General features: G+C 41.2%; 1 pseudogene; it reads left to right on the top strand.

The window, feature by feature from the left end:
* Positions 1 to 5011: 5011 nt before the first annotated feature.
* Positions 5012 to 5667, top strand: LOC129064619 (RNA-binding protein PNO1-like; annotated as a pseudogene).
* Positions 5668 to 10239: the final 4572 nt, after the last annotated feature.

Raw genomic sequence — 10239 nt, 5'->3', positions numbered from 1 at the left:
TCACCCATCCCCCCGACCCCTCTCCCCTTTGGCAACCATCAGTCTGACCTCTGAACCTATGAGTCTGTTTCAATTTTGTTTGTTCATTTATTTTGTTCTATATAGTCCGCATACAAGCGAAATCATATGGTCTTTGCCTTTCTCTGTCTCACTTCTTTCACTTAGCATAATATCCTCTGGGTCCACCGATGGTGTCACAGATGGTAAGATTTCGTTTCTTTTTATGTCCGGGTAATACTCCATTGCATGTATGCACCATAACTTCTCTTTGGTCAATTTTGACAAGTATAATAAGAAATATTATGACTTCAGAATCTTAAGAGCAGATTTTAGAATCTACAAAATACATTATTTCTGCCTATCTCACATTGATTGACCGTTTCAAAACAGGATTTCCTCAATTCTAAGACGACCATCAACTTTAATGCACATCATTAACTTAATAATGGAAATCTAGAGCATGCATGCTTATCATCTTTATTTCATAAATGTTAAAATGTTTAAAAATGAGCATCTTAAAATACAAAAGGACTCATTATAGTCCTTACTTGGTTCTTGTTTTATTGGGAATGCAGGACACTGACATTTGTGTTTGAAAAACCTGATTGGTAAAGGTGTGATTTTTAAAATGAAGGCATGATAGAGTTTTCAAATGTTTCTTCAACAACCTCAAGATTCTCACATTGTTTGTTTGGGTTTTTTTGCCTTTGAATTACGAATATGGAGAAAATATGAGTTGGTTTCTTAATGTTGAGCTCTTGTTACTTTGAAGAAGTGATGTGTAATTCTTCTAATGTACTACTGAATTTATTTCCTTATTTTTTATTCAGATTTTTCGGGGGCGGGTATATTCGTAAGTAGAATTGGTCTACAGTTGTCTCTCTTTATGCTTATTTTGTCAGTTTTTGCAATCACTTTTCTTTCAGTTTTATATAAGGAATTGGGAAACTTTCTTTAACTTGTTGTGCTCCTGCACAGTTTAAAATAAGAATAATTGTAGAGCACAGAGGATTTTTTAGGGCTGTGAATCAATTCTTTATGATATTATAATAGTGGATACCTGTCATTGTACTTTTGTCCAAACTCATGGGATTTACGACACCCAGAGTGAACAGAAATGTAAACTAGGGAATCTGAGTGATAATGATGTGTCAATGTAGGTTCTTCAGCTGTAACAAATGTACCACTTGGGCAGGGGGGAGGGGTGTTGACAACAGGGGAGGCTGTGTGTGTGGGGCCAGGGCATACGGAAAATCCGTACCTTGTGCTTAATTTTGCTATGAACCTAAACCTGCTCTAAAAAACAAAGTGCTACCCTGGCTGGTGTGGCTCAGTGGACTGAGTGCCAGTCGGCCGGCAAACTGAAGAGTCGCCCGTTCAATCCCCAGTCGGGGCACATGCCTGGGTTGCGGGCCGGGTCCCCGGTGGAGGGGCGAGCGAGAGGCAACCACACATTGATGTTTCTCTCCTTCCCTTCTCCTCTCTCTAAAAATAAATAGATAAATAAAATCTTTTTAAAAAGTAATAAAGTGTATTTTTCAAACAACATAAGAATTGTATATTCCATGAAGATTATAAATGACTACAAATCCTTTTTGGCCTGTCTCTCCTTGGAAGGTGGAGTTGGATGGCTTTTCATTTTTTTTTCCCCAGGGCTATTGTTAATTTCTTGGTTTTCATTTCTTTGTTTGTTTGTTTTAACAACAAAACCTGCAAATATATCATATCCACACCTGCCATATCCTCCTCCCCTGTCCTTGGAATAAAAGTGGCCTTTTCCTAAGGCCAACCCTTCACACCTGTTTCAGACGCCATTCCCTTTGTTGCTCAGAAAGTTGGGTTTGTTTTTTTTTTTTCCACACTGTTGATTGTCTCGTCTCTTCCTTTGTCTTCAGGTTCTCTTTCTTAAAGGGCTAATATTGATCAGTATTTAAAGTCTCCAAATCTGAGCCCAGAGTAAACAACTCATACCCTGCAAGATTGCTTTTTTCTTCAGTCGCCCTCTTTCCCTTTGCAGGCAGGCATCTGGAAAGAGTTATCTGTCTCCACTGCCTTCTTTTCCAACTGCGTGTCATCTTGCCGACATCTGATTTTCCACCTACCTACCCAACATGAACCCAAAGCTACCCTTGCCCAGGTAGACGGTAAGCACTCGTCAAGAAATGTGAAAGTTGAGCTCCAGGCTTTCCTTGTGTTTATTCCCTTGCAGCTCCCTACTCAGAGGAGCTGTCCTCAGTCTGCTGCTCTTCAGTCCTCATGGATGGCTTCTTCTCTGGTGTCTGAGTGTCTCAAGGTAGAGCTCTTGGATCCAGGCAGGATGTAGTTTTGACATCAGAGTTAGAGTTTAAGGAGTCTAAAAGAGACTGTGTGTTTGAGGTACAGAAGGAGATCTGAGATGCTGGAGCATGGTGAGACAGAGGGAGAGAAGCAGGTGATGAGAACACGAGGGGAGACATTTTGTATAGCCCTGTAGATTAGGGCAGGGAGTTTGGATTTTTCTGAAATGCAGAGAAACGCCCATTAGAAGATTTTAAACAAAAGAGAGAGAAATTTCGTGCATCTTAAAAAAAGATTGGCTGCTATGTGAAGAACGGATGCTGCTGAGAAAAGAGGGAAGGAACCAGGCGAGCTACAAGACTTTTGTCACATTGAAGCTATTAAACGAAAGTGGGTTGGGCTAGAGTGGTGGGACTGAGACAGTGAGACATGCTGGGATTGCAGGTGTGTTTGGAAGGTACTGATAAGATTTTCTGAAGGACTGGATGAGAGATGTGGTGGAAAATTGAGGAGTTAAGCGTTATGCCAGGGGGGTTTGGGTTGAGCCACTGGGTGAACAAAGTTGCGATTTTCTGAGATGGAGAACACTGGGGGGAAAGAGATGTTTGTGGGAAATTCAGGACATGTTACATTTTAGAAATGTTAGGCTTGAGATACCTATGGGACATCCATGTCTGTAACTCTGTGTATTTATGAAAATGAGAGTTACTGGCATTTATACCAATCCCAGAGCCTTAGGACTGATGTGCCAGTGGATAAGAAGTTCAGGGACTGAGCCATGGAACACTCTAGTGTATAGCCAATGGGGAAAGCTCTCGCAAAGGAGGCTGAGGAGGAGCCTCTCCAGGAGAAGATGGTGATACAGAGGACAAGCAAGAAAGTATTTCAAGAAGCATGGAGCAATTAAAGTGGGTCAAGTGCTAAGAGGTTGGGCGGTGACAGCACATAAAATGGGCCAGTGTATCTGGCGACCTGGTGGTTACTGGTAATCCTAAAAGCCATTTCATGAGGATGGTGTGGTTAAAAGCCTGAGCAGAGAGAATGGGAGATAAGAAAATGAGTGCCAGTGATTCTTTCAACACTTTCCTGTCGGGCTAGCAAGGAAATGAGAATAGAAGAGAGACAGGTCAAGGGAGATTTATTTATCTAGTTATTTTTTAGAAGATTGGAGATCAAGGTGGATGCTTGTATATTGTCTCATTAGAGAGAGAGAGAGAAAAAATTATTGATGTAGGAGGAAGAGAAACAATACCGTAGGAGCAATGTCCTCATGGAGGCAGGAGGGAATGGTAGCATGTGCGCAGAGGAGGAGTCTTGGCCTAGGCCGAAGCCTTGAATGTTCCTCTATTATTTTAGGAGTGGGGGCAGAGAAAGCCAGGACAGGTGCCAGGAGGTTGATACAGGAGCTCCTGTCCAGTGGCCTTTATCTTCTCAGAGAAGTAAGAGGCATGGACTGTTTGTCCGTGTTTCCTAACTTTCAATTAATGCATATACAAATCTGTGTGATTAAAACTTTAACTGGTATAGTAATAATTTGGAGATACAGTCTCATATTATGGGAAAGTATACGTATTACAGGAATAAAGTGTGGTTAATGGGTAGTATTGAGTGCACGTGCCCAGTGTATATTTACTGATCGTATAATTGATCAAGCATCAATACACGCCAGGCCCTGAGCTAGGGTTTGATCTTAAAGTGTAGAGAGCAAGACGTAGACTTCCATGCCAGTTGTTACAGCAGTGTGATGATCTTGATGTCAGGATGGGCCTTAGACTACAGCCAGCTGCTTCTTCCCTGTCAAATCAGGGTGTGACTGGCTTATACCAATGTTCATATCTCGAGGGACCAGAAGGATAGAATCTGATCCCGGTCGTCAAGTCTTCATGTTCCCCATAGGAAGCCAGAGGGAAGGGGCTACCACTTACTCATCTATGTAGCATCTCTGTAACCCCTCTGGCATAGTTTCTGGCACACAGCAGACCTCAATAAATGTGGCATACGTGAGATGCTGAGTACTTTGTCCTTAGTGATCAGACATGAGACATTACTGTAGCTTGTGTTCAGCATAACAACAAGATCTCTTGGTTGCCTTAAGGTTATTTGAAGATATGATTACCCACGAGAATGAAATTTTTAAAAATTACACATTAAGAATGATTTAAAAAAAATCATGTACTTTTTTTTTCTGGGTAAAATCTACCAGTGACATGGCCAGGACAATGGCTGCGGGCTGTAGAGATGATCCATGTTTTTCTTTGGGGTGCAATCTCAAAAAAGTCTACATTCCCTCATATACAGCTGTGAAGCAGAAAAAGCTATTCAAAAGCAGATTGTTCTTCTTAAGTTTGCTGCAAAAATTGAGGAGCAAAACTTGATCAGAAAGGATGTGAGGATATCTGTAAAGTTTAATTATCCCATAATTAATGGGAGATTGTTCATGCATTGTCTGCATTAATATTGATGGTTTTGTTATGGGATAGTGCCCCACGTCCCACTGAAGGTGCTATGTATTACTTTGCTATTATTGGAAAAGCCTGTATGCTACAGCTACACATCTTGCCCCAGTGGTTTGATTTAGGGTTTATGGACCTGTAGTATTCAGTTTCAGGCTGGAACAAAAAATCTGTTTTCAGAAAGGAACAGATGGATCTCTGGGGCCGAGGACAGTTTCACCCAGGTCACTCGCAAGCGTAGCCGGCGAGCGAAGAAACGTCAGGCTGAAGAGCTGTCTGCGGCTGGGGAGGGCTGGGGAGGGCGGGGATGCGGGTCGCATGGACACGGAGGAGGCCCGGCCCGCCAAGAGGCCCGTCTTTCCTCCCCTCTCCGGGTACGGGATCCTGGGTGGGAAAGAAGAAACAAGGAAAATTCCAGTCCCAGCTAACAGATACACACCATTAAAAGAACTGGTTGAAGATATTTACTCCTACTGTAGAACATTTGGGACTTCAGATACACTTTAACTTGAAATCGAGGAGTGTAGACATCAAGACCTGCAAAGAAACCAAGGATGTTAGCACTCTGACAAAAGCGGCTGATTTGGTGGAAGCCTTTATTCTCCGGTTTCAGGTGGAGGATGCACTTGCCCTCATTAGGTTGGATGACCTCTTCTTAGAGTCTTTTGAAATGACAGATGTGAAGCCCCTAAAGGGAGACCACCTGTCGAGGGCAATAGGAAGAATCACTGGCAAAGGAGGGAAAACCAAGTTCACCATAGAGAATGTGACACGGATGCGGAGAGCTTTAGCTGATGTGAAAGTTCACATCCTTGGATCTTTCCAAAACATCAAGATGGCAAGAACTGCCATTTGCAAACTCATCCTGGGAAATCCTCCATTAAAGGTTTGTGGCAATATTCGAGCTGTGGCTAGCAGAACAGCAGATGGATTTTGATTTTGAATCAGAGACTTTTGTCTTTGGACTCCAGAGAAGAAGACCTTACCCTTTACAAGTGGTCACAAGAAGCCATGAGAAGGATTTTTCAGTCACTCCAAGCCTCTGTCCCTTCTTCAGTTCTCAGCCAGAAGAATAAACAAAAAGGAAAAGGTTGACAGTATTCATTCAACGGCTTTGAATATAATGTAAGTATCAAACTTTAGTACCGTGATTATACTTAAACATTAGTTATAACTTATCTTTTTTTTCATTTTAAATTACATGCAGCAGATTTGCATAGTTTTTAAGTCTCTCATTTGGAGGGAAAATTCTTATTTTTCTATAAGAGTTTATAAGTTTTTAAACCTATAAATTTATGAACATTTCTTCTCTGAGTTGTAATTAAAGAATTATCTCAGAAAACCTCTCTGAATCATGACCCTTAACACTGGGTGGTGTGTCACTATTTTACAATCAGGTCATTCATAAGCAGCAGTTTGGCTCTACCGTGTGGACCAAAAAGGCTAATATTTGTACCTATTTTGCCACTTGTAAAACTGAAATTGAAGACCTGTATCACAAGGTTGACAGGAGGAAAGAATGTTATTTTTATATAAGTATATATGCTGGGTTTCTTTCTTCTAAGCAGTAAAGTATGATAACAGAATGTTCTTAATGCTAAGAAAATGTTCTTCAAATGTAATAGAGTGTTTTAACTAGTGCCTGCCTATTTAAATATTATCTGATTCAGTTTATTCATTTTTGAAATGTAAGCACTCACTTCATTAATTAAAAAAAGAAGAAGAAGAAGAAAGGAACAAAGGGTGTCAGGGCTTAGAGTCAAGCTTTGCAGTTTGAGTCACAGTTAGTTGTGTGACCTTGGGCAATATTTTAAACCTCTCCGAGCCTCAGTTCCCTCGTTTCTAAAGTATATTAAAAAAGAAAAAAGGAACGGTTCTTACCTCATATGGCGATTGTGAGGATGAGATGAAATATGTCAAATACTTAGTAATACTTGTGATATAGTGTAAGCACTGAAAAAATAATAATAGACGTTGTTAACAGTATGGAGCCTAGAAAAGGAGGTCAAGAAACTCTCATTGTCTTGCCCATATGTCTATGGGTTACATAGAGTGAAAAAAAACACACAGATCAAAAGCCGCAAGTATTTCATTCCCCACTGTCAGGGTTTTTTCCCTTTGAATGTTAATATGCGGTCACTGTGTAGGGTCTTCCGAGAAAGAAGAAACTGTTGCTTCTTGACACCCATTTCATGAACCCAAGAACCCAAGAACCCAATCGTGGTTTCCTCAGAGTACATATAAAACAGAGTGTCTGGGTCTATCCAGCAAACACTTGGACATTGCTGATCCAACCATTCTACCACCCCTAGTAGACCCTCAGGTACCAGTAAACAACATCTCAGTCTTTGTTCTCTCCTTCTAAAAATGTGTTCATTTGTTCACTTCGGCAATGCTTATTGATCATCCTCCTTAAATGCAGTTTGTAAGATTTTACAGGATAGTTGTGTGTTTTGAATCTTGAATCCCACTGAGTAGCAACACCCCATTTCTCCCTCCCTTAGTAACCACCATTCTACTCTGATCCTAAAGGGTTTGACTGTTTTAGATTCCTCGTGTAAATGGAAAGATGTAGTATTTGTCCTTCTGTGACTGGCCTATTCCACTTAGCATTATGTCTTCAAGGTTCATCCATGTTGTTGCATATTGCGGAATTTCCTTGTCTTTTTTTTTTTAATGCTGAATACTATTCCATTGAATGTATATACCACATTTTCTTTATCCATTCATCTGCTGACAGACATTTGGATAGTTTCCACAGCTTGCCTCATGAGAATAATGCTGCCGTGAACATTGAGGTGAACATTAATATCTCCTGGAGATGCTGATTTTGATTCTTGTGGATAACAAGCCAGAGGGGGCATTCCTGTATTGTAGGGTAATGACTAATCTTTGATTTTTTAAAGTTTCTCTTTCTTTCTATTTCCCAGTTTTATTGAGAAATAATTGACACACGTCACTCTCTAAGCTCAAGGTGTACAGCATGATGATTTGATTTATATATATTGTGAAATGATGACCACAATAAGTTCAGCTAACATCTGTCATCTCATAGAGACACAATAAAAAGAAAGAACATACGGAAAAGAAAAAAAAATGTTTCCTTGTGATGAGGACTCAGAGGATACACTCTCTTAACAACTTTCCTGTATGTTGATATCATACAGCAGTGATAACTAAAGACATCACGTTGTACATTGCTTCCCTAGTACTTATTAATCTTACAACTGGAAGTTTGTACCTTTTGACCAGCTTCCTCCAACGTATTTGTTTGTTACTGAACTTACCATCTTGGTGTAGAATTTTTCTGCTTAACTTTTAGTCTTGTCTGACTAACCTGTGATCTTTCCCGAGCACTGGGACTCTGCCATCCCCAGTACCTAAAGCGTTATCTGGAACATAATAGGCCCCCAAAGGTTATTAAAGGAGCGAATTGCTGTGGGTGGGAGACAGTCTAGAAGAGAGTGAATAGGATGACAGGAGTGAAACTTCTATGATTTTAAACGGGTGACCATGGATCTATCGGCTAAGAAGGTCCTCATTCCCTTTTCACGGCCTGCTCCCCTAGTCTCCTGACTCCAGGTGCTCAGGACACAGATCTGGCTGTCACATTCCCCATATCCAGTCAGTCATTGGAGCCTGTGGATGGATTCTGCCTCCACATTCCCTTCAAATAATCCTTCCCTTCTGTTCCATCTGCACACCACTGCCCTTACCTCAACCCACTTTCTCTCTCATCTGCAGCAGCCTCCTCACTGGTCTTCCCGTCTCCCATCTTGTCTTCCCTAATCCCCATCCAGGAGCCAGAGTCAGCTTTCTAAAACGCACATCTCACCAGTACTTCTCAACTAGAGTGGTGGTTTCCCATTGACTGTGGGGTGAGGTTCCAACTCCATCAAGTGGATTACTAGACCCTCCATTCATTACCTGGCCCCTGCCTAACACTCTAGCTTTCCCTCCAGCCACTCCGTGCCCCTCTCCTCAGACCTCTGTATGAGATATCCCTTCGCCTGGGATCCTGTTCATAACACAATTGCTTGATTCCATGTACAGGCTGGTAAAAACATTCTCTTACCATCTCAATTTTGGCTAAGACCCAAGGGCCGAGGACAAAGTATCAAGTGTTTCCTTGAACCTTACCTCATACCATTTGTAAAAGAAATCAACTCCAGGTGAAATGTGATCTGAATGCGTAAGGTAAAATAATACAACTTTAAAATGAGAATGTAGAAAGTATGTTCATGATCTTGGGGTAGACAAAAAATTTCTTCACCAGGATTCAAACAGCACTACTAGTAGAGGGGAAGGAAACGATAAGTTGAGCTATGTAACACCTGGGAAATTCTCTTCATCGGGGACACCAATAAGTGAGCGAAACCACAAGCCAAGGAGTGGGAAAAGATGTTTGTCGTACATTTTGGTGGTTTTTAGAGAAGGTGAGTAGCTACAAACTGATGACACAACCATTCTTCTCCTACAAATGGAACCGTTAGTCTCTACGGTCATAGGACATGCATCTTCAAGAACATGTACATAAACTTCAAAGCAAAACTAGGATGAACCACATTTATTAGCAACTTTGCATTATAACCAAAACTTGACAGGAAAAAAATATCTACAATGTCCAACTCCTGGGGCACAAAGGAAATAAAATAAAAACTGCAATAACAAACAATGGCAAAATAACAAGTAAGAACATTGCGTAAGTTTTGTGGGATGTGACCAAGGCTACACTTAAAGTTTGTGGCCTTCAAGGCTTTCATCATTTCAAAGAACAAAAAGAAAATATAGTACTCCCTGGAAGTTCACTTCAGGTAGGGTCACCACGTTTAAATAATCCACTCATTCTTCCTAGTACCTGCGTGGCAGGTACTGTTCTCTGCCCCTCGCAGTATACTTTATGAGTTGGGCATTTCCCCTTGTCCCTGTCTTTTGGAAGTGCTCCACATTTCAAAACTGGGCTGCGTTCAAGGCTCAAATGATGTATAAACACGCCCTTGGTGCACAGGAGATTCTGACATGTGGCGTAAGAGGGAGTCAAGGGAACTGCTCGTTGGCACTGTCAGGGAATCATCTGCATGTTGCTCCAACTACTAGTCAGGGACAATCAAACAGGAACAGCATTTCCACAGGACCAAAATATTGCATAGCGATACAGGTCAACTGGGTACATCCCCGTCTATTGGATTACGGACCCTAGACCTGAAAGGAATGCCGACATTATATGTTCCTTACTAACACCTGTGCTGTCGTTGGCCTGGGACAAAGACATTTTCATGGTAAGGATTAAACAAGACTTGCCTACGCAGAAAGAATGATGTCTGGGACAGAGGCAATAGTCAGTGAATACTCTAGAATTTATTTGCCTTGGAAGATGGATTTTTAAGCACAGCAAACACCACAAAGCTGTTCTTAAGAATAAGCTCAAACAAAACTGTTCTTCCAAGACAACCTAATGCAGGTTAAAGCTTTGACAGATCTGTGTAAATTGGTGTAGAGACTGTTTTCC

This window comes from Pteronotus mesoamericanus, unplaced genomic scaffold, assembly GCF_021234165.1.
Source record: "Pteronotus mesoamericanus isolate MK-2021 breed Mesoamerican mustached bat unplaced genomic scaffold, CSHL_Meso_final contig_168, whole genome shotgun sequence".
Taxonomy (NCBI): domain Eukaryota; kingdom Metazoa; phylum Chordata; class Mammalia; order Chiroptera; family Mormoopidae; genus Pteronotus; species Pteronotus mesoamericanus.
Note: the sequence above shows the minus strand (reverse complement) of the source record. Positions and strands in the feature narration are given on the sequence as shown.